The sequence below is a fragment of the Furipterus horrens genome, unplaced genomic scaffold, assembly GCF_987537825.1.
Source record: "Furipterus horrens unplaced genomic scaffold, mFurHor1.1.pri manual_scaffold_9, whole genome shotgun sequence".
Lineage (NCBI taxonomy): Eukaryota > Metazoa > Chordata > Mammalia > Chiroptera > Furipteridae > Furipterus > Furipterus horrens.
The window spans coordinates 22,124,659-22,150,650 of NW_028327179.1; positions in this window are offsets into that span (position 1 = coordinate 22,124,659).

The following is a 25,992-nucleotide window of genomic DNA, read 5'->3' on the forward strand; positions in this document are numbered from 1 at the left end:
ATTTTCAAATATTAGCTTTCAAGGGCTGTAGGTGGACCGATTGCACTGTCTTTTGCTTTTCTTATTTTCTTTTAATTTCTTGCTCTCCTCCCCTCTTCCCACTCCACTTGATTATGTCATACTGGGCTACTGGTTGCTGAGGGGCTGCATCACCTTCTGTAATGTTGCTTGATCTTGGATTTCCTGTGAAGCACAATGAATCTTACATTAGACTCTTCTGAGTCAGGTGGTGCACCATCTGTTCCCAGTCCTGGAAAACAGGAGTAACAGAGAGCAACAGCTACCCTGGTTTTCGGTAGAATATTCATATTCACACAGTGAGAGAGAGAGAGAGAGAGAGACAGAGATAGAGACAGAGACAAAGAGAGACAGAGAGACATCCTAATTTTAAACAGGGTCATGTTTTATTTTTCTCACAATCACCTAATCAATTTGACATAAAATCTTGATTAAAATCACTTGACACACTGGTACACTCACCGAGTGAGAGAGGTTTGAGCCTATCTGCGTTTGTTGTTTGGGGGTGATGTTAGATTTTAAGTGGCTGGGAATGGCTGTGCAATTGCACATAATAGCTGCGTCGCATGATGCTGCCCAGAATACATGAGAGCAGCTGGCAAACCTGGATATTGAAGCTGATAGCAGGTAGCTTAGAACAAATTGAAAGAATAGAGGCAACTAGAGATCTCCTGGCTGCCAACTTGTGATAGCGATTAAAAGCTTGAACTAACCTTCTGTTAAGAAAATGAGAAACCCATTTACCACACAGCTTTAAGCCCTGAGCTAAATAATTAACTATAGATAAAACTCTTAACTATACATTGCTCTGGTAGTAATGTATTCAAATTAAAAGCAAATCGCTTTTATAATATGCACATCAGTTTAAAGGCACAGTATATATTAAGGTTGCTAAGACAACTGTCTGTAATACATTAAAAGTCCACTCCCATTAGGGTTAGAGATACCCACAAATGCTATAATGACTTTCCTAAATAACACATAGACTACAGGAAAAAAGGACATTTTAAGAAACTATTTAAAAAGTTCATTGATATTCTTGCACTTTTTTACATTTTACCAGGTATTTTTGAGAACTGGTACTCACTAGCAATATAAAACATTGCTCCCCCCAAATTCTTCTAAAAGTGAGGAAACTATACAAAAACAAATGAGACAGAAAGCTTCTCAGGTGAACTCTGAACGGCTGGCCATTCCCTCTCAGAAGCTCAGGAACCACTGTGCAGTAAGAAAGTTCTACTGTGTTCAGTTGCTGGAGGTTCTTCCTGTAAGGATTGACCCTGACATATCTGGTAATATAACTTAATGCAAAACTCAACAGCTTCAGTTCCAATCTGAAAAGGGTATTGCGCTATGGGGACGTATCCAACCACAAGAGGTTATCATAGGGTGGATATAAAAAAATAGGTATCTGGCCATCAGAAATAACTTTGCAGACTTTTTGGCTTTAAGAAGACATATTCTGGTGCAGAATTTGAACTGTGTAAGGCAGTGAGAAGTGAAGATATGATGTCATATTAGGGGAAAAGGGCAAAAAGTGGCTAGTACAGCACTGTTCCCTTTTCAAAACAATATATTTTTAGTAGCACAAATCACAACCTTACCATATTTTTCTACTTTATTTGTTCATAACTGGCATTAATGTAGAGGCAGTCCAAGCCCAGAAAAAAAATCGATAATGAGACCAGCTCTGCATCTGGAACCCCAAATGTAATCTTGACACATTTATAATCCCCTTTAAGAAACACAGAAACACAGAGAAACACAGAACAACAACTTAGTGTTGCTATACACAGCATGTTGTTTATTTTCAGAAGTAAAAGTGTAGTATGGAAACTTTGGAAATCCGTTCTGCTTGCATTAAAGGTATTTTTAGCCTTCCAAAACCCATGTTGCAATTCTGAATCATTTTAAAAAATTCGTGCCCTTTCATTTCCATGCATTCACTAATATGTGATCCTTCCAAAGGATGTCTGAACTGAAGGCCTTTGACTTCTCTCTATGGAGCCTTTATGTCAAAATCTCTGTGGTTCTTGGACCAGCGAATTTTTCACAACATTAAAATAAAAATAGGCATTCTAACCTTTGATCTGCACCCTGGTCTACACAGCTGCGTTTTTCATGACTCCAAGATCCACATTGCCAATTGAGGCCGTCTGTCAGGCTGTCCCGGACGATTCCAGGGAACGCACTGCGGATCTCTCTCTCTGATTTCACTCCTGTTTCTGTTTACTTGAGAGCAGTGGAATTCAAGAACTTCAAAGTATACACAAGACTCACAGAGGTTGTATGCATACATTAAAAAACGAGGAACTGAAACCCTTATCCAAGCAGATCAAATAATGAGATCACTGTGACCTCAGAATTCATCCCCTGACACAGCTCAAGATTAATTTTTACTTTTTTTCCTGTATGTCTCTAGTGGTTTCCCAAATTTCTTTTCATCTGTTCTAGAGTTGCAGTGAGGAATTTACTGCACAGTCCTAATGATGAGCACATTGCCTAACTGGTACCTAACCTGCAGACACTGTTTCTCAGGTCATCTCCCCAGTGATGAATTTGCTTTGAGTACCATTGCGTTGCACTGTTCAGTCATGTCTGCTTTGGTAGTGCATAACCAGACTCTGTTCTCTAATGAAAAATCACCTGGAATTTCCTTTATGTATTCTTCCAGGGACTTATTGCTATTAAATGTGGTTTATTTCATTTGGATAATATCACAATGAGAACAACTGGGCTAATTCTACACTATAGGTAGGACAAAGCTCTATGCTTCTCGGTCAGTAGCTCCAGCCTGTTGATGCCTCTGTCACTCCATACTTGTAACCCCATCCTTTCTCTATTACCTCTTGGTCCAGTTTGTATTCCATGGCCCACTATTTCAATAACTCTCTCACCAGTGACCTAAACTCTCTTGCACCTTGGTTTTTCATTACATCCAGCCAAATCATCAACTTGGGTTGAGATTAATTGACCCTGTACCTGTGCCAGTAGCTGGATAGTGCAACATAGCTAAAGAAAATAATACAATACCCTGGTCAGTGTGGCTCAGTTGGGTGGAGTGTCATCTCATAGCCAAAAGGTCATGGATTCGATTCCCGATCAGGGCACATACCTAGGTATGGGTTTGATCCCTGGTCCGGGTGCATACTGGAAGGCAACAGATTAATGTTTCTCGTTTACATTGATGTTTCCCTCTGTCTTCCTCTCTCTCTCTAAAAGTAATAAAAAAAAATGACCTCAGGTGAGAATATTAAGAAAGAGTAGAGAGAAACATCAATGTGAGAGAGAAACATCAGTTGGTTGCCTCTCAGATGAGCCCTGACCAGTGATCGAACCCACAACCCAGGCATATGCCCTGATCAGGAATTGAACCAGTAACCCTTCACTTTGTGGGATGATGTCCAACCAACTTAGCCATACTGGTCAGGGCCCTCATTATACTCTTTATGGCATCCATCCATCAACATGTCCTGTCAGTTTAGCATGGTAATTCTCTCTTGATTGCATTTGTACTTCATGTGCCCTATCACTATTCTAGTTCCAACATTATTATTTCCTTCCAGACTCGTATAATTATCACCTGACTGATAGTCCAAGATCTGCTCTTGACCATCTCTTATTCTATTTTGCCAAAGACCTTTTTAGCAATCCATATCTGATTAAGTGCCTTTCTTGCTTATAACCCTTGAAAGCTGCCCATTGCTTTCAGGATTAAAACCAATGCTTTAAACAAGGCTTTATAATTCTGCACACTCTGTTGTCTATCTGCCTCTCTGCAGTATACTGGTATCTTCTTGTGGTACCTGATAACTGCTTTTACTACCTTGACCATTCTTGGTCCTTTATTTTTCCAGAATAAATACTATATAATCTTCCAAAGTCAACTTGGATATCAATCCAAAACAAACAAAAAAAGCATGGTCCTCACCCAGTGACTAACCAGGACGGCAAAAAGAGTTCCTCCTTGCCTGCATGAGAACATTCTTTCTATCAAACTTTGCATAAAATACTGAGTAATTACAACCCACATTTACTCTCTCTGTAATGCTGATTATAATAGATTCTCTGATTTGACATTGAGCCTTTGAAAACTAAATTTTGTGTTCTCCTCAAGTTGTATTCCTTGAATATAATTAAACTTAATTTTCACTGTGAGTCTCTATACGTAAAGGTGAGAGCATTAAGTTAGAACTTTGTTCATATAAACAAATAATTTCAGTAACAACTTTTCTTAGATAAAGAAGTGTGACAGGAGCATTATATATTTCTTTTTTTGGGTAAACTGGAGTTCCTGTACCACCATTTATACTTCCACTGGTAAAGTTTCTTTCACTAGTATAATTACTCTCTAGATCTAACTACTGGGCTTTGATTGAGGGAAGAGTTATCAGAGGTCACAATCTGGTACGTAGAACAATTTATATGAGAAAATGTTTATAAAGATTATATGAGAAATATCTTCTCTTAAATCTATCTCCGAGGTTGATTATGCCATTGAAAAAGAGAACTAAAGTTTGTAAAGGACCAGGGAATTTAGCCGTAAAATGAAATAAGTTTTAGATTCTAAAGCCTATACGTTAAACTCAACCAATGCTTCACCTCATGTAAGTCGTTTTTTAAGACTAATTGTATATGGTTTGGGAAGGAAGATTTCGTTCTTTGTCATTGAAAAGAAGGAAAACACAACCTCACTGGATCTGGTTTTTAGAGGCTTCTAATTGCAATATCCTTATAAGTGCCACAGTGGGCTAATTGATCTTGACTCTGCCCTTGTTCACAGTACCATCAATTAGCAGTCAAAGGTGGAAACTGTTTATTTCAGAAAAAAAAAAAAGGTCTCATGAATTCCTGGATTTTAATTATTAAAAGGTGGCTAGAACTGGCATAATTTTCCACCTTTCTGGTATCACTTGAAACTACTTTTGCACAAGTAAATATATATTGTTAAAATAAAAAAGTAAATAGAAGTATTAAGAAAGATTAATTATATTTATTATTTAAAAAGTCTAAAAGCTATAACAATATTCAGCTTCAACTTTTAACAATTCTTAACTAAAATGTGATTGAGTGGTTATTAAGTGAATGAAAATATTAAAAATAACCTCAACAAGTGGTTGATAGTTGTAATGGCTATTTGTCTTATGCAAAATGAGGAATAATCAACAAAACTGATTTCTCCTATTGGGAGTACAATATAGTGAATATAGTCATAGAATTAAAAAAAAATGTTTTATTGATTGTGCTGTTACAGTTGTCCCAATTCCTTTTCCCTTTGTTCCCCTCCACCCAGTGACCACCCTCCCTCCAGTTGTCCCCCCTGCCTTAGTCCATGCCCATTGGTTGCACATATAGTTCTTCTCAACATCTTCCTGTCTACTCCACTCTCTCATACTATGCTTCTTAATTCCTGTACCATATCCCTCCCTTTCCTCCTTTCCCCCTCCCCATTGACCTCCCACCAAAATGTTCCCCAAACTTATAATTCTTTTCCCACTCTCTTTGCCTACTTTTGTCTTTGGTTCCTTTAGCTTCTGTTGTTGGTTGTGATACAGTTTTCATTTTAATGCTCATAGTTTTGATCCTCTTCTCCTAAACAAGTCCCTTTAACATTTCATATAACAGTTGTTGGGATCTGATGAACTCTTTCAGTTTCACTTTGTCCTGGAAGCACTTTCTCTGCCCTCTATTCTAAATGACAGCTTCACTGGATAGAGTAATTATGGTTATAGGTTTTTGCTTTTCATTACTTTGAATATTTCTTGCCAGTCCCTTCTTGACTTCAGAGTTTCTTTTGAGAAATCAGCTGACAGTCTTATTGGGACCCTTTTGTAGGTAATTCTCTTCTCTCTTACTGCTTTTAAGATTTTCTCTTTAGCCTTAATTTTTGACAGTTTGATTATAATGTGCCTTGATGTGGTTCTCCCTGGGTCCAGTTTTTTTTTGGAACTCTCTGTGCTTCCTGGACCTGTAAGTATTTCCTTCCCCAATTTAGGGAAGTTCTGCTTCATTATTTTTCACATAATTTTACAATTTCTAGTTCTTCTTCACCTTCTGAAAACCCCATGATTCAGGTGTTGGCCCGCTTATAGCTGTGACGAGGTTTCTGAGCCTCTCCTCATTTTCCTCACTTTTCATTTCCTCTTTCTGCACTGGTTGACTGTTTGTTCCTTCCCTATGTTCCGATTTGTTGATTTGATCCCTGGTTTTCTTTTCCTCACCACTAGTTTCAAATGTGCTTTTGTTCATTTCAGCAGGACTAGCCTTCATTCATTTCCCATCTTCTTTAAGATCGGCTGTTAGGTCTGTAAGCATTCTTATAACCAAAGCTCTGAACTAAGCCTCAGAAAGATTTCCTATCTGCTGCTTCATTAGATTAGATATTTGCTGTCTAGTCAGCTGTATCACTGGGATCTCTATCATGATCTGTGCCATCCTGACAGTTTTGTGTTTAACTTTGCTTCCTAGGTGGGGCTGTCTCACCTCCTATGCTATAGGGCGTGGAGCCCAGTGCACTTGTCACAACCAGGTGACCCTTCTCACCATGCGGGGGGGGGGGGGGGGTCCGAGATGGATTCCTGCTGTTCACTCTCTGCTGAGGGAACAGGAGCCTCCTCCTCCATCCCCACCCCCTCCAGGCCTCATAGTCCAAAGCAATGGGGATCTGGCTTCCCTGGCATTGGAATTGCAAGCTGATGGGTCTGGTCTGCAGCCAGGGGTGCTCCCCAAGTGCTTCTCGCCTCCCCTTAAATACGGGTGTCTGTGCTTATTGCCATTCTGCCACCATCGTCGCTGCTGCCACTACCAGCACAGCTTAACCTCTCCACCCCAGCTTCGCCCCTCCTACCTGTCCGGGCAAGCACCACTTCTTTATAACTTCATACGTTGGACTTCCATTTATTTTATGGAACTTCTAGTTATTTTTGGTTTTGTGGTAGTTGTATTCCTTCTTAGTTGTAGAGGGAGATGGAGCATGTCAGTCTAGGCCTCCATCTTGGCTGGAAGTCTAGTCATAGAATTTTATACCTAAAAATGAGCCACAGAAAGTGACAAACATAAACTTTGTTTCTTTTTAATCCTCATATGAGGATATGTTTAGAGAGGAAGGGAGGGAAGAAGGGAGAGAGAGAGAGAGAAGGGAAGAGAGAGAGAGAGAGAGAGAGAGAGAGAGAGAGAGATCTATTAGTTGTCTCCAGTCTGTACCCCAACTGGGGATTGAATCTATCACCTAGGCACGTGCTATGGACTAGAAATCAAACCCACAACCTTTTGGTGTACAGAAAAATGCCCCAACCAGATAAGACATAGGGCCAGGGCTCAAATCTGTTTCAATTAATGTGATACTGAGTGAGCAAGGAGAATCTCTTATAGAAAAGAAACAAAACATCTGTTCTATAGTTTGGGCTACTTGTGCTTTAACAGCTAGTACTTCATTAAAAAAATTCTTACTTAGATAAAAAGCTCACTTGCATTGGTAAATATGTAAGGGGGCCAGTAAAACTATGGACTTGTCCTATCCATGTTTTGTAATTCAATGTTTTCTTTATTCTACTTTGTGGTAAGTTTTTATTTGCATTGCTTTCCTATGTATTTCTAAAAAAAATTACTTTGAATTAATGTTTCTTTTTAAATATTTCATTTTATTTTTAAAAGTTATTAGTTGTAACAATCACAGCTTTGAACCATAAACCTGAGGTTTAGAGACAGTCATAAAACATGCTCTTAAAAATAACTTAAGCATAACTAAATTAGAAGAGTTCTATAAATTTGATGGAAAATCAAAATAAATTTTTTGAATATAGAAAGAATTAATTTTATTTATTTATTGTTATTTTTATTGAAAAGAAATAATTAATTTTAAATTAGCACTGTTTTTACAAGTAATTTTTATTAACTGACTCTTCTTTTTTCTCTAAGGAATCAAAACAAAAGATTATCCTTAAGCAAAAATGTCCTACTTACCTTCCTCATTATATTGGCTATCCCATAATATATTCCAAAGAATTTTTTCCACTGCCATATAGAAGATTTTTAAAATTTCATATAGAACACTATAAAAAGTGAATTAGCATTATGAGACATCTATAAATTTATATACATTTTCAAAGTCAGTTATTCAATGCTAGAAAAAATTTATGAAGAAGAGATATCTGTTCTCCAATACATGAATCCATCTGGAAAATTTTTCAGAACTATTATATAACATGCATGTTGATGTGCTCTGATATGAGTTTCCCAGGTCATTGTGTTCATCACTGATGGCTAATTCCTCTCTTCTAGCACTCCTGGGAATATCTAAAGTATAAGAAACACTTTCCATAGAGTATCTTAATAGAAAACTTCCCTTGTCTTTTTCCTTCCATGGCATTTCTTGGACTCCTGCATTTCCCCATGGTGTGTCCTTTATTGCAACTGAGACTAAATGACTCGTTGTTGGGATGCCTTCAAATATAAGGAAGAGTTTTCTTAAAACACTTGAATTTTAGATAGTTTGAATTAATACCTCTGGGGCAGAAAATATTATTCAAATATATAATTTTTTATTTTACTGTGGTACTCTCAAATGTATTGGGTAAATAATGAACTATCTATTGCTTTTTGGTTCATACATTGGGCTTTTTGTGCTGTTACACAAATTATTGAACATTAAAAAATCATTGTTTAACAATTATGTTTATTTTTGGAATATATTTGTTTTTACATTGATCTGTCAAGTATACTGTTATGGCTTACAATCTTCAATTGATCAACAGATGCTTATTGATCACAGTGTATGTGCTATGAGATTAGAGAGACACAAAGGAAAGAACACAGCACCTGATCACTGTTTATTTGCATCCTGATCAGGAGACAAAGCTAGGATTGATGAAATAGAAACAGAAGAATAATTTGCTAATGAGAAGAGATATATTCCGATTTAGTCAGAACAAGCTTTAAACAAGAGGGAAATTTAAGCCAGCCCTTGTGAATAAATTGCATTTCTGTAGGTAGATAGGAGAAAAGGAAACATTCCACATGGGAGAGAGTGAGACCAAGGAGTTAAAGAGAATTGTGCATATAGGCAAATTAGTCAGGAGGGCAAACAGACAGTCACCCTGGATACCTATCTGTAAGCGGAGCTGAAACAACACAGATGAGGAAAAATAACATTGAAATATAACACGTTAGAGAAATATATGCTTTCTAGAATTTCTTTTGGAGAGAAAGGATACTCTGTGTTCTTGGAAGAATACTTTCCTAAGAACTGAAGTCACTATGAATAATGAATAAATTTCATTCTGTGGAGGATAGATTTGGTAAACTTCAATGTTTGTGGTGGTACTGAAAGTTTGAGACAGAGCTAAATGACTTTTTCCTACCCTCTCTCAAACTGCATTGGGATCATGCTCTAAATCAAAGTCAAATTCTATTATTTTTAAAGGTTAGTAAATTGCTAACATATTGGGGTAACCACAATATACCTGCCTATTGTTTTAAAAAATAATTTATTTATTTATTTGTTTGTTTATTTATTTATTTTTAGAGAGAGGGGAAAGGAGAAAGAGAGGGAGATGGAAACACCACTGTGTGGTTGCCTCCCATTTGCACCCCCAACTGGGGACCTGACGTGCAACCTAGTCGTGTGCCCTGACTGGGAATCGAACCAGCGACACTTGGATCGCAGGCCAACGCTCAATCCACTGAGCCACAGCAGCCAGGTATACCTGCCTATTTTTACTCTTTGTGCTATTCTGAATAGAAGTGAAAGGCCTCCATTGTAGAAGTCCAGGATTAGTTAATAAGAGAGAATTAGTAGTTATGGCAGAACTTAAAAGACAGCAAAAGGAGTTGCTGGTATATGTTGTAATACCAGATGATGGTAAACACTTGAGAAAACCAGTAGAGCAGTGGTTTGAGAAGAAATTGGGGAGAGGAATTGCCAAAAGAGAGAACAGATGTCATGAGATTGGGTATAAACTAAGTAAATAATTTAGGATTCAGATGATAAATACTTTGATAATAATAATTACTATCACAATAAAATAGAAGTGATAAATGCCAAAAAATGTAAGTGAAAAGGTAATAAGCCCTAGCTTGCTTATAAAAGAATTGAAGGTGATTTTCCTAGTTTTTAGTTAAAAAGATCCACAGAAATAATTGGTTGATGAGAAGATGATGTTCAACTATGTTCAACTTTGAATACATGAAATTTAAGATTTAAAAAAGGATTCCATGTGCCATTTTTTAATTTTTGGTCTAATGTTAGCTAATCTGGTGTAATAAATTTCATAGTTTAAGATAATGTAATTTAAGAAAAGTGACATTTAAAAATATGAATAAATGGTTGTAGATAATTCCCAGATAAATTGAACATGAAGTAATAGATTTGTAAATTACATTGTTTTTATTTTTAATTTCTATCTTGATGAAAACTATCTGATAAACTTTATGTGGTTACAAAAAGAGTTAAGGTCATGACATATATTGCCTTACTGTATTAATTATAATTCTGTCACATTTCTGTCAAGTTACTTCCTCTGGTACTCTAATATTTCACTTGACTTTGAGATATTCAGGGCAAGTAGTCTCTCAGAGGTCATATTTGTGACATAATTGAGAATTGCTGTTTTAGAAAAAATAGCCAATTTTTCCTAATTTTTCTCTTAAATTACAGCAAAAGTCAGGTGATAATTTTAAAGAGAACAACAGCCCTGTAATCAACAATGAAGAGAATTGTTTTAGTATTTAGTGGGGAAAAAAGTATAGCATTTGAAGTAAATTCATTTGTCAGTGAAACACCATAAAAAGTAACAACTTCAAAACTTTAAGAACTATTTGGGTTAATTTTATTTCTTCATTATTTTACATTTTTAGATCTAGTTTTCCAATGACAAAAGCAATAGCTGTTCTTTGCCATTTGTTGAATAGTGAGATTTTCAGGATACACTACCCCAAAATATGGCACCTTGCATATTGAATACTTACAGCTGAAGGAGCCTTGAAAAAATTGTGGAAGCAGAAAGGTCACTCTGACCTTCCTTCAGCTGTTCTTCCCTGAAAGAAGTCATAAAACCCTCCTATGAGTGGTGCTCTCTCTATACCTAGAAGAAAGGAGCATACTTACCACTAAAGATAAAGAGAGGCCAAGAAGAGTCCTAAAAAATATGTTTTGCTGTTTCCCCATTTGACTAAACTTACCTCATACTCCTTAATTTATCATAGTTCCACATAACTACCAACTCATGATCAAACTTAGCATAAATATACTCGTCTAATGATTTCTTTGGGTCTTCATTTTCTTCTGAGAGCTTCATGTCATGTAAAACAAATATCAAATACCTTGTGTATTTTTTTGCTGTTAATCTGTCCTTGTCAGTTTAATTTTTAGGCCCAGCCAGGAACCTAAGAGGGTCAAGGAAAACTTTTCCTCTCCTATGCAAACCAAGGCTGTATTAGAAGAAACTCCCCCTGCCGTAATTCTATTTGACGCCTCCTGCTATACCCCAGGAAAAAAAATGAAACTGTTGTGTGAGTTAGTCTTTCCACATTTTGATTTAAGCTCATATAAACTTCCACAAACAAATATTCAAATATATTTGTTCCTTTTTTATTTTTAATGTAATCATTGGGTAAAAATTATATAGCAACCTTCTTCCATTTGATCAAATCCAAATATGTTGATTTATCAACTCGTGTTAACCTAAGCAATATTTTTTTAAATAGTGAAAGAAACTAAAACACGGCATCCCAAATGAAGCCACCCTGGCATATTGTTTATATTAAATTAATAACAAAATTTTGAAAGCAATGTCTTTTTTTTTTTTTTTGGTTTGTTTTTCTTTTTCTCTTTTTAAAGTATATTTTATTGATTATATTGTTACAGTAGTTCCAATTTTTTTTCTTTTGCTCCCCTCTGCCCAGTAGCCCCCTTCCCTCTAGCAATCCCACCCCCCTTAGTCCCTATCCATGGGTTGTGCATATAAGTTCTTTGGCTTCACCCTTTCCTATATTATTCTTAACTTCCCCCTCTCTATTTTGTACCAAACAATTATGCTCCCTAATCCCTGCACCATTTCCCCATTTCTCCCCCTCCTTCCTCCCAGCTGATAACCCTGCAAATGATCCCCATACCTATGATTCTGTTCCTATTCTGTTTTGCTTAGTTGGATTTTATTTCTATTTTTTAGATTCAGTTGTTGATAGTTGTGAGTTTGTTATCATTTTAGTGTTCATAGTTTTTATCAACTTTTTCTTATGTGAGTTCCTTTGACATTTCATAGAATAATGGCTTGGTGATGATGAACTCTTTTAGCTTTACCTTGTCTGGGAAGCACTTCATCTGCCCTTCCATTGTAAATGATGGCTTTGCTGGATAGAGTAGTTTTGGTTGTAGGTCCTTGCTTTTCATCACTTTGAATACTTCTTGCCAGCCCCTTCTTGCCTGCAAAGTTTCTTTTGAGAAGTGAGCTTAAAGTCTTACAGGCACCGCTTTGTAGGTAACTCTCTACTTTTCTCTTGTTGCTTTTAAGATTCTCTCTTTATCTTGAATCTTTGGCATTTTAATTAAGATGTGACTTGGTGTGGTCGTCCTTGAGTCTAGCTTGTTTGGGACTCTCTGTGCTTCCTGGACTTGTATGTCTATTTCCTTCACCAAATATGGGAAGTTTTCCTTCATTATTTTTTCATATAAGCTTTCAATTTCTTGTTGTTGTTCTTCTTCTGGCAACCCCACGGTTTGGATGTTGGTATGTTTAAAGTTGTCCCAGAGGTTCCTAAGCTTCTCCCCCTTTTTTTCAATTCTTGTTTCCTCATTCGGTACTGGTTGACTGTTTTTTTCTTCCTGATGTTCCAAATAATTTATTTGAACCTCAGTTCCCTTCTCTTCACCATTGGTTGTGTGGATTTTCCTTTGTTTTATTTAGCATAACCTTCACTCTTCCCTTATGTGTCTGCCATACTTAAGCATATCTGTCAAGCCTGTGAGCATCTTTATCACCAGTGTTTTGAGTTCTATGTCTGTTAGGTTGGCTATCTCCTCATCGCTTAGTTCTCCCACTGGAATCTTGATTCGTCCCCACTTCTGGGCCATACTTCTCTGTCTCCTCATCTTGACAGGCTCCTGTGTTTGTTTGCCTGTGTGTCTTAGGTAGAACTGTCCCACCTGTTATGTTGTAAGGGGCGGAGCCTTAGGTATTGGTCAGTACAGGGCGACCTGTTTCACCATGTTGTGGTGCTGTGTGGGCGGAAGGGGTCTGAGGGAACAATGCTGCTTGCCCAGCACTCACCCTTTTCCAGGCACTTCTCCCATTTCTGCATGGGACTGGTGCCCCTCTAGCTGTTGCCCTGGCCATCATTCCCAGGGTGGGTGTGTCTGTGGACATTTTAGGACCATGGGGCCCTTTAACCAAGTGAACTCTTCTGAGAGACTGGCAGTTTCTTCCTCCACCCCAACTACCACAGGTTTGCACAGTGAAAAACAATGAAGCCTTATTTTCCCTGGAGCTGGAACCATGAGCTGTGCAGTCTGGTCTGATGCTGGGAACGCTCGCCAGGTGTCCCTCCCCAGTTTTAAAATGTGTGACTGCACTTTCTACTGGCCTGCCACTGCTGCCCCTGCTACCGCTGTTGCCACTGTAGCCACTGCCACACCGCATCCCCTCCACCTTGACTCCACCTCTCCTACCTGTCTGGATGAGGATTTCTTCTTTATATCTTCATTTGTTGGTCTTTCATACAGCTTGATTTTCTGGAACTTCTGGTTGTCTCTAGTTTTGAGGTAGTTTTATTCCTTCTTAGTTGTGGAGGGAGATGCAGCATGTCTGTCTAAGCCTTCATCTTGGCCAGAAGTTCTCGAAAGCAATGTCTTTTTCTTCCCAAAAGCAGACAGTAAATCTTCCATGTGAAAGGTACCCTTCTTAATTCAGAAGGAAGTTAGTGTTATTACCAGAGATGGGGAATGTGGGGCCAAGATATTTGTACAAACAAATTTTTTAAAACTAATGTTTATATTTATTCCTAGTTAACTTCATCACTATTTACTACCCTTAGAAAAAAAACATTTTTTTCTCATCAATGCTTCACAAATTTATTTTTTATCTGAAAGGTATAAAGCTTCCTGTTCCGGTGACATCTTTGGGTCTTCATTCTTTTGTGAAGGCTCCCATGTACCTGGAAAAAAAATTAATTGTATGCTTTTATCCTGTTTGTCTTATGTCAGTTTAATCCATAGGGCTAGCCAGAGACTCAAAGAGAGTAGAGAACTTTTCCTCTCCTTTAAAATATCCTTTCTGATATTTTAAAAAATGAAATGTACTAGAATGTGGTCAGCTGTTCACCATTGGATGACTGTCTTGTCTGTGTATCTATTTTTTTAAACTGGGAAGGAATATGAAATAAATAAAAATATATACTGTAACTAAACTTGTACATTTATACCTGTGTAATAAATCCTCAAAAGGAGATTTGCTTGTTTAAAGTGTGAGTCTTTTTAACTTAAGTCAACTTTCAGAAAGTTGGGGAGGTTTACGATCTTACCCACAGAACAAATGCCAACTTCCACACATGGTCTATTGTGTGTTTGTGTGTGTCTGCAAATTTAATGTATGCAAAATGATATCTCACTGCATTTCCCTGGTGACTACAATAAGCATCCTTTCATATTTATTGGCCATTTGCCATTTATCTTCTGTGAATGCCTGCTCATATCTTGTTTATTTTTCTGTTGTGTGGTTTGTCTTTTCTTCATCTTATTATGAAGATTAATATTTCTTTGTTTTCATATGTGTTGCAACATTTTTCCCAGTCTCACTTTTAGTATTTATATCTTCAAAAAATAAAATTGTTTAAAGTTGTCAAATATGTAATTTTTTTCTTTTCCAGTCATGAGTTTCTAGTCTTGTAAAAGTTTACCACCATCTGAAGTTTACAAGAATATTTCCCCAAATTTTCTTTACTTTTTTCATTAACTTTTTTTGTGAGGCACTTACAGCTTTATTTAATCTAGAATGTGTTACTACATATTGCAAAGAAGTGGTCTATACAGTTTATTTTGGGGTGGATGGGTAATGCTCAATAATGTAGCAAATTAAAGATCTTTTTCTTATTCAACTAAAATGCCAGATTTAGAATTTATTAACCTTCCAAATACAATTAAATCCATTTCTAGACTCTCTAGTCCATTTACTAGTTTAGCTATTTTTTCTTCGGTCAATTTCATGCAGCTTTGAATGGAGTTAGACTAATCTTTACCATATGTAGAGTTAATGACCTCTCATTTTTTCCAACACTTTTAAAGCAACTTTTACCAATATTCCTGTTTATAAGAAACTTACAATCAATTTTTATTATCTGTTCTCCCCACCAAATTCTCTAAGAATTTTGATTAAAAGTGGATTAAATTTATGTAATAATTAGAAAAGAAGACATTTTAATTACTTTGAGTGTTCCTACTCAATTTCTTTTACATACTATTTTAGGCATTTCTATATGTATTGTACCTATGTTAGTAAGTTTAGTCTTCAAGATTTTATAATTTTGATTGTGAGATGCAAAACCATTGACAACCACAGATTAATAGAATTAGGAATAACCACATCAAGGTGACTTTAGTATTTGATTATCTGTATCAACAGAAATTTACTATTCCAGGAAACTTTTGTCCAGGGTAATAAACCTGAATATAATAGTATCATTTGTTCCAGGAGCTTTCAGAAATTTCATTTATCCAAAGAAAACAGTCCACTTTTCAGATAAATTAATTTGCTCATTTGGCCTTGGCTCTTTAGGGCTTGCTTCAAAACCCTCATTTTGCTATGTCCATCAATTCTAAACTATTAATTCATAAACTTTGTTCTATCACAATGGGGCCCTCTACCTTGCATGGAAAGATCTCCCTTAAATCAAATTCCCCACACTTTATAAATATCCCTCCTTTAATTTTTCTCCTGCCAAGATTTTGCTGAATCTGTTGAGCTGGTGGCCTCCTTAATGCAGAAAAATTAATTTGGCTTTGCTTGATAAACAGATTATTTTTTATGGTCTCTTCAACAAGTTGGTTGGTAGTCAGAAAATAATACTATGATTTCCTTCTTTTTGTTATTTTTAATGGCCCAGTAAAATTATAAAGGAAAAACTATTGAATTTTGCAAATTTATTTAACTTTAGAGCAAATCACTCTTATTAAGTTTTAATTTTTTAGAAGAAACTTTTTGATTTTCATTTCCAAAACCAATCATATAATCAGAAAATAAAAATATCGGTTTTCTATATTTATGCTGCTTTTGTAAAAATTATTCCTCTCTAATTTATTAAAAGAAACTTGAATGAATATGGTGATAGTGATCATCTCATGTATTTTAGATTTTCTTTGGACTGTCATTTCATAGTTTAATAAATATTTGACATTATTTTGTAGCTTCTTCCTCTAATTCTGTTTTTCTTAGATGTTTTGTTAGAAGTGGTTGGTAAATTTTAGCAAATGTGTTTTGATATTTATTAATATAATCTTACAAGTTTTCTTTTGTTTTTTTCTAATAATGTTAATCATTTCTCACTGTTGAATAATTATGATTTACGAGACTTATAACTTACCAATGTTTGATTTACTTTTTAAAGACTTTAATAGTTATATATGTTGACCCTTTTGAAATTGCAAATATGTGACTCATTTGACCAAAAATGATAATGTTACATTGTTCAATTTAAATAGCAAGGGTGCAGTAACCATTAGATATAATCAGTTGGCCTTTCACCTTGAATTGCTGATGACCTGATGTTAGTATAATCATTCTCCTTTTGTTTTTGTTTGTAATTCTATAATTTGCTCATTCCTTTGTTTTCAACTTGTCTTTGATATTTTGTTTTCCAAGTATCACTTGCAAATGACATGTCACTGGAGTTCCTTATTTTATTCAATCTGATACAATTCGCCTTTGTATAAATTCAATCCTTTTTATGTACTGTGCTTAATTATATTTTCAAATATTTTTATATTTCATGTTAATTATAGAGTGAATTTTTCTTTCTGCCCAGTTTTAAATTTTTTTAAATGCTAATTTGTTTCTTTCTTTTCCTGTTCTGCTGTCTACTATAAATTGAAAATACTATTGCATTTTTCATTCTATTATTGCTTACATTCCCATTGTAACCACTAACGTTAACACACAGGTTGGGACAAAGTAGGTTTACCATTGTGAGCATGTGAAACACGGAGTTTATTCTTGTATTATCACTTATTGTTTTTTTGTATTATTTTCCATACGAACAGTACATCTACTTTTGCCCCAAGCTATATGTCTAGCATCAGAGCAACCTTAAATAATTACTAAACCTGCATAGAATATTTCACATGACCAATTTCCCAAAATCTCTACTAACAAAGAGGTTTGCAATTCATTTACCTCCCCAACTACTGAGTGTTAGTAGTTTGGAATTTTTATTTCTTAATTTAGTAGTTCTATCTTTTGAAAATTATTACTTAATACTTTTATTATAATTCCTAGTCATATAAGTTTGAATATATACACACACGCATATGTATATACATGCACACAAACATCTAGGTATAAAATCACTGTTACTGAATGTTGTTTACCCATATTTTTAGTAATTGTGTTCTCAATAAATTGTCATTTGGCAGGAGCATGCCTAGTATTTTCCTCAGAGGATGTGTGTATGTGATTATAGAAGGTAATATCCACCTTACTTTCTGCATATCAGGAAAGGATGGACTTTGGTTTTCACGAGAGCTGCACTTGCTGTACCGGGTAAAAGGAACTGCCGTGAATAGTGATGGTAAGGTGTAGTGGGACAATAGACGCTCACTAGTCATAAGACTAGCTGTCGCTCTTTTAGAGACCCCATGCCACTCAGCTGCAACCTACATCAGGGCTCCCAAGCTTTTTTCCTGTCCCTCTGAGACACAAAGGCTAGGATGGTCTGGAGTCGGGTATTTTCCTTCTCCCACCTGGAAGGCTAAGGGGACCGTGTTGCATATTCGCTTCCCCCACGGCAAGTGGGCTCTGATTATACCCCACCCAGCACTTTCGACTCTGGTTAAGTAGTTTCCTCTGTGCACAGGCCTTAAGAAAACAGCGTGTTCTGGCCTATTCAAAAGAGGTTTCTTTTTTCCTCCGTGACCAGACGCAGGAGGAGAGTTTCATCTGCTCTCGAATGGGGGATACCTGTCAGCAGCGAGAGTATTGTGCCTCTCCTGAATGTTTCCCTTGACCCGGAGTTTTTAACATCCCCCCTTCCTGGCCTGCACTGGTTCTTGACGAGGGTGTGGGGGGCTGGTGAATCTCTGCTCCAGGAGCCATGACGCCCTGTATTCGTTTCCCTGTCTCGCCCATCTCAGGGGGAAGAGGTTTTGCCCTGTGACGTCTCTTACGCATCCCAGAACGACTGTTGGTTCCTAAGGATGCTCAGCTTTTTAGTTATTGCTAGGACAGAGGGGCATCTTCCAAGCTTTTTATTTGTGGAACAGGAAACCAGACGTTCTTTTTTTGCTTTCTGATTCCATATTTGCTAAGAGTAGACTTTTTAAATCACACTTCTTTCCTCAAAACTGATTATAAGTTATATAGTTTGCTGTCCGGAGTTGAAAATTAGAAATTTGTTTCTAGTCAGATTATCTTTTCTTTGTGTTAGTGAATTCTTTCCGTCTCAAAGCTTGTAAAATTTTGTCTTTATCTTTGGAGTACAGTTATTTCATCAATTGTATCTAGATGTGTCTTATTTATTTATCATAACTGAGATTTAGAGATTTGCTTTCTAATTGAAAGCTTGAGCTGTAACTCAGCTAAGCTGAGGTCTTTTATATCCTCCTTACATTAAATGACATTTTAAGCATATAGAAACATTTATATAATATACATCTGTGAACACATTACTGAAATCATAATTTTCCCTAATTCCCCCCTTTTATGGGTTTATTTTATGAATAAAGCATTAGACATTCAATGGTGAATCTCTGAATTCACTAAATTCTCCAGTCATATTTTCTTCTCTCCTTTTTCAGAGGTAATCGTAATCTTCAATTTGCTGTTTGTTATTACTATGCAGATTTTGTCTCTCTCTCTCTCCAAAAATGCATAAATACACGGTGAGACAAAAGTGGGTTTACGGTTTTGAGCACACAAAACACAGGGCTTATTTATTATTATTTATCATTGTATTATTTTCTGTATGAACAATTTTATGGTTTATAAAATTATAAACATAGTATCATAGTGTGTTAATAATCCATGTATTTGTTTTTCCTCATATAATGTTAGGTATTTGCGATTTATCCATATTGGCCCATGTGTTTCTATTTAATTCACTTCAATTTAATATTCAACTATGTGAATAAACAATTTTAAAAATGGGTTTTCATTTTTGTAATTCTGAAATGCATGGTTTTTGTACATGTCTTATATACATGTGCAAGAGGTTTTTTTTAAGTGAATGTCTCTGTATTGCTTTTTCACATCCTTTTGTTACAGAGCAAAAGGGGGTTCTTTCACGTGACGCCTTGGTGTAAAACCCAAAGTGCTGAGGAAAACAGGTTTTTATTTATAGTATTCCAACCCCGGGAGGGCAGTGAGCACTTCAGCTCAGAGCCCTGTTCTCCCATGGGACCCAGCACTTCCCTTGCTCCCCAAAAGGCTAGAAGCCAAAAACATGCCCAGAAGTTCCCCATCCCTTATCTGTCAGCTGTCTCCTTCAGGATCTGGGGTATGATATCATCAGCCTCTGTATAAAAGTCCAGGAAAACATGCACCATGTTGCACTGGATCACGCATGGTTCTCCCTTTGTCCTTCCAAAGCCACATGGAGTTCTCTTCTGCCCTCCTGGCAAACCACGTGGATCTCCTCTCAAAGCCCCATGAAGATCCTAGCTAAAATGTCTGCTGCCTAATTTTAAACCCCTGACTGCGTCCTCTGATGCAGTGGGTGTGGTACCCAGTTCTGACCATTCACAGAACCTTGTGCAGGCTCTGTATGCTCTTTCTGCACCATTCCATGGTCAAAACCCCTCCCATCTCCTTGGGGCCTTGGAAGAACCAAAACCATTTGCATAACTGAGAAACTAAGCTACTGGCCACAGTCATGCAAAGACATTTTATAAGCTGTTCCCTTTTCCCCATCCTCCAACCTGAAGGCTCTGAGGATTTTTGGAGACCCTCCACTCTGTAACACTTTGACTATGTTTTCTATTGGGTAATTTAACCTTTTCATATAGTCGGTATCTTTATGGGGTCTACATTGGTGGTTTGCAATTTTTTATTGCCTGCTCATAGGTTCAAGAAACCTGAGCACCAGATAGACAGACTTCTTCATTTGTGGCCATCTTGGAGAACCTTCTGCAGTGGGTCAGACAGGAAAAACGAAGTATTCTACTGGAGAACAGGGAGATGTTCCTCTTTGTTTAGGTCTTTTTAGAACCTAGCAGAGAGAAATAGCTCATTTCGATCAATGGGCCACAGATGATTCAGTTTATGAGTATACCTTTTTCTGGCTTTCTTTTAATAGATAAGTAGGCCATCTTCAAAAAAAAAAAAAAAAAAGGTGGCAAAGATATGCTCTTCTCTACCCCTAAATCAGAGTCTATAATATCTGCAACCAAATCTGTCAGTAACTTTGACACTAAGCCATGTTGATAACATTGATTGTCTCTCAGACATTACCAGCAATGAAATACCTAACTGCTCTCTCACCATCCAGGTTCATTTATTTGTTCAGCCTCTCTAACAAGGAATTGAGGGAAGGACAGGGGCCCAGGGATTTTAAGTTCAGGCTGCCATTTTCCCAGAATTTTCTCTGCATTCCAGATACTGGTTTTTAACTTCTTAAGGAATAAATATGTATTAAAGATGCTTAGAAATATATTATCTCATTATGTTCAAGCTCATTATCTTCCTTCCTCTGACTTTAGCTTTTCCAATTTGCAATAATGAGATGGAAATTAATCCCAAACTAGCCATCTTTATTTTTTCTTATTTTTTTCCCATTAGAAGGTTTGAATTTTAATAAGGTTGCCACACTTTATACAATTGTGCTTCTCATTCACCTGTGGATCCCTGTGAGCTCTAGTGGCATTTTATTCCATTGCCTGGAAACTTCAAAATGATGCACTATAAGGAGATGTTTCTTAAAATCAAGGACCAAGTGTAGGACAGATTAGACTCTAGTTCAGTGCCTCTCCAATTTTGTTGTGCATAAGAATCACTAGAAGGATTGTTTATAACATGAAGTTTTATGGCTATCACTACAAGAGATTCTGATTTTTGGAAGGTTGAGAATTAATTTTTAATGAATATTCTAAGAGTTTTGACATAGGTTCTGTGTAGACTGAAGTTTGAGAATCACTATTTTAGGGGATACCACTGGGTTTTATTTGAAGATTTTAAAAGAATTTCTTAAAAGAAAAAACCTGAGTGGTGCAAAAATTCTCCATTCAGTTTTGTATACATATAGTCATTCTTACACTTGGGAATGAATGTATGTATGTATAGAATACATTCTGAAGCTACTCTCATTAGTATAAAATGGATTTCTATTTCTCCTACAGGATCTTTATGTAACACTGGGTTTCTTATGCTTACAGTCTGCGTTGTTTGCTCATGCACTTATTCATTGGTTGCCTTGGAATTTCCTTTGACTTGCTCAGTGATAACAGAATGAGAAGTAGTGCAATGATATAGACACATTTCCTGGGTCTGTTGTTTTGTACCCTGTTTGGAAATATTGATTCTTTTGCAAAATCCTAATCCCTTAAGAGTTCTCAAGGGGAATTCCTGGTCATATAAATTTGGCAAACACTGTATTTTATTCTATTCCAACAGGTTCACAATGCACATTAGTATGTTCAAGGCCCTGAGAAGTCCTGTAGTAGAATATGAGACCCTTGGTGTTAATGTTGATAGTGAACATCATACTTTGGTTCTAACCTATTGATTTAAAATTTTTTAGAAAACTTAAAAAAAATAGTGGGTATTTCAATTAATTAAAATGAGTTTTGGTGATGGTAAAAAAATATAAACTTTATAGGCTCATATTTTGCCTTATTTTTCTTTGTCCCCTCAGTGTTCAGCTCGGTATTTAGTACACAGTAATCAAGTAAAAACTTTTTTCTCAATAACCATTTGTTGAATGAATAAATGCATTACATTCGTGTGGTAGACGTACCACTACATTGGGAAGACTGTAAAATCCATAGGCAACAGAAAGAAAGCAGTAGGACTTAACTCTATGACACAGTGTTCTGCAAATGTTTGAGACCAGGCAGGTCCACTCGGGATTCCGGCTGGTGGAAGAAAATATGCAGAGCCGTGGGGATATCCGACATGCTAGGTCGATCCCCACAGGCAGAAAGTCCCATCTTCCTTATATACTAAGTGAAGACAAAACTGGCTGAATGCCAAGGCATGGTATTACTTGTTGCACATGAGGGAGTGATCTGCGCATGCGGGTTCTAGCTAGTACTGCTAAGTCATTCCTGCCTGGATATCCCGGTGAAGGAGACTGGCTGACTGCATTTTCCTCACACATGCAATCGTCCAGTGTTGGCTGGCTTGAACACTTCCGTGGATGGCAGTTCTGCTATTTTGAAAATGTCTTTTTACACTAAGGAAAATGATCTTCATACTACAATACAGTGACAAATTCATGCAAAAATAGTTTTTATGTCTGTTTACCATTGGGACTGTTTACCACTGGGAAACCATTAACAATCTGGTGTCAAAGATTGAAATCTTGCAAATATTAAAGAGGATTATTCTGAACTAGAAAATTGATGTGCGAGCATGACATCATCCCCGGGCCAAGCTTTCAAATGGATTAATAAACAGTCACTTCGTGAATACTTAGAAAATTAATACAGTGATCATAGGATAAATTTTTTAGGAACTAATGCCAGACCAGAGTCATTCCCTTTTTAGCAATGTTTATTGGACTAGAGAATCTGGAGAATGTTCTACCACAGCCATATAGCTTGATTTTGGAAAGAAGAAGGCATTTGACAGTTTCTCATATTTATATTTGAAGACAAGATGAAAGCATAACTGTGGGAAGAGTAGGACTTGTTAGCAGCTTTGCAGGAATGTAGGGATCAGAGCATTGGAATACGAAGTTTCTAAAATCGTCATTTCTCGTACCTATTTACTGTTTCTACAGTTATACCCCAGTCTCCTCCATCTCTGCCTCTTTCTCCACCTTCCCCTTTGTTCCCTCCCCCAGCTCCTTCTAAATTGTCCTAGTCACACTCCCACGTAACCCTGTTTGGAATGACCTCCCTTTAGATCGTCCCAAGGAGTTCACATTTGTTAAATATGGAATGGGAAGAATTTGATTCACTCTTCGATATACTTGGAAAGTAGAGCCTTTCAAAGGCAATAATAAGACAACTTCTGTAATGCTGGCAAGGGGGTGGGGGATGGGGGGATGGGGGGATGGGGAGCTTCATTCATAGTTCATTCAATTGCTATTCAATTAGCCAGAAAAAAGTAAAACATGTTTTGGGGTTATTTATGATAGTTGGCCACTAAATAAGTTGAGCTAGAGTAAATATATAAAAATGTGTTGCATATAAATTTACACATATACATTTGCACAGAGAATTCTAGTCTCTTGCTCCCTATGAGCAGAGTTAATTAGACATATGTGAGTTCTAGTTGAAGAAAACCCTGGCTGGTTTGGCTCAGTGGATTGAGCGTCGGCCTACGAGCTAAGTGTCGCTGGTTCGATCTTCCAGTCAGGGCACATCAGAGAAGGAAAACTCTGACCCCAAAAAACCTCCGCTGCCTTGCGGCATACCTCTTCAGGGGAAAGGCTAAGGGAGTAAACCCCGACAGAAAATCCAGAGCCGGAGTCCCTAAGGCGGTTTGACGTTTTAGTCAACACCGGCAACTCCTGTGGCGCACCTGAAGCCAAGCTGTATTGACTCCGTCTTTCCCTTGGACCCTTCAGCTGCGAAGAGAGGGGGGGTCTGCTGCATGGGCAACAGCAGACCCTCCATATCACCCTGTCCAGGCTCTGTAGCTTCAGCTTCACTGGAGAGGACACTCCAGCGTCATCACAAGATGTCGATTCAACACGGGAGGAGACAGATACCGTGTCACTCCCGAGTTGGACTGCACAGCCATTCTCGGCGGTACAGATAGACTCTTAAGAAGCTACACCATCACCTCTCGAGACGGACGGCTGCCGACGAGTTGAAGAAAGCTTAATCCATCAGAAAGTTGGAGGTTACTGGTGTGCAAGTTCTATTCTTATGCTGCTAATGCATCTGGATTGAACTTCTGTTTTTAATCTTTCATGTTTTTTTCATGTAAACTTTAAAAATTAATTTCTTGTTCTTTAAAAAAGATACATTGTATCATCATGTTAAAAAGGATAGCTAACAATCACTATAAGGATAGCTAACAATCACTATAACTAAAATCAAAATGAACACTGAATTTATTCTTGCCTTTTTCTGTCACTTCTCAGGGAGCATTTGACCTTGGCCTGTGATATCCAGAACAGAATTAGGTAGCTTCCTATGTAGATGTACTGACATATTTGTTTCCACCACACTCCAGCTAACCTTTTCTTTGATCCCTAAGAGTTCTTACATACTTCGAAGCAGCACAGCGCTCTAGTTAGGCCTCATACTGAAGTCTAACAGATTTAGCGTCATGCCTCATCTATGTCGCTTTCTATTTATTTTATTCCTGTTTTATTTTTATTTTTCCATCTTTTAGTACCTGGCACATCACCCAGAATCCACCTACCACTCCGCCTACCCTTCAGGGCTGAAGTGCTCCTTCCCCAGCTGCTGACAGTTTTGAAGCTGATGACTCATTGCTGAGGCCCTCACCCAAAGCCTCAGCCCTTCCTAGGGTCAGCACGCACGCAGTGATTGGTTACGGGGGAGTTGTAAACACTTGGCTTCATTTGCCCAAAATTGAAAAACTCTGCAGGGCCACCCCAGCTCCTGAGCTGCCTGGAAAAATGGCTGACACCTTTGTTGGGGCTGCACAAATGTCTCACTCTGGCATTTGTCCGGTCTGGCTTCTTGCTCCTCCCTATAGTTGTCAGTCCTGAGGCGCAAGTCCCACTAAACCTCCTGTGTTTTAATCTCTATCCCAGGGAATCTAATCTGTGACAGTACAGACCTCATAGGGATGGTTACAAGGTTCTTAATAAATGTTGGCTATAAATATCATCACTTTCAATAAAGTGGTCCTGAGTCATAATTTCACTCCAAATGCTTCTACACCTGTGGTCAGGTACAAAATTCTGGAACCAAACTGGTGAAGTTTAAAATCTGCCTCCATCACCTGTTGGCTATGTAACAAGTTGCTTGGCTTTTCCCATCTCAAGTTTTTTTCATTTGGAAATGAGTGAAGATGGTTGGTCTCACACCATCAGGTTATTTTGTGGATTAAATAAAATAAATATGTGCAAAAGGCTGATAACAGCGCCTGGATCATACTGAGTTCAATGAATGCTATTATTGTAATTATAATTCATATGCTCATTATTTTCCACTTAACCCCAAATGATGTGATAAGATGTCTTTATCATTGCACTTGTTTCAGAACACATAGTTTGAGGCCAACATCAACATTCAGAAACTAATGTAGGTAGATTATTCCTGATTGAAAATAAAATGCCACCAGGACAGATGTGACTAAGCAGGAAAAAACTGAGAATTTGAGAAAAAGAGAATTAGTTATAAGACATTACCTAATCCACAAACTGCTAAAATAAAAACAGAAAACAAACAAAAAAATTATTCACTTGCTAATTGTAAGCAAGTAATATAGCCTTATTCTTTATTGGAGATATTCCTGTCTTTAATTGAATTAATGGAGTGGATAGGTCAGGCAGGGTCAGTCAGAATGGATTATAAGACCAAGGACAGAATAGTAAACTGGGGAGGAAAAAGGGAAATAGAACATACTGGGTTGGCCGAAAGTCTGTTTAGTGTTTTTCTGTAAAATAAAAAAACACATTTTTCATTTTCAC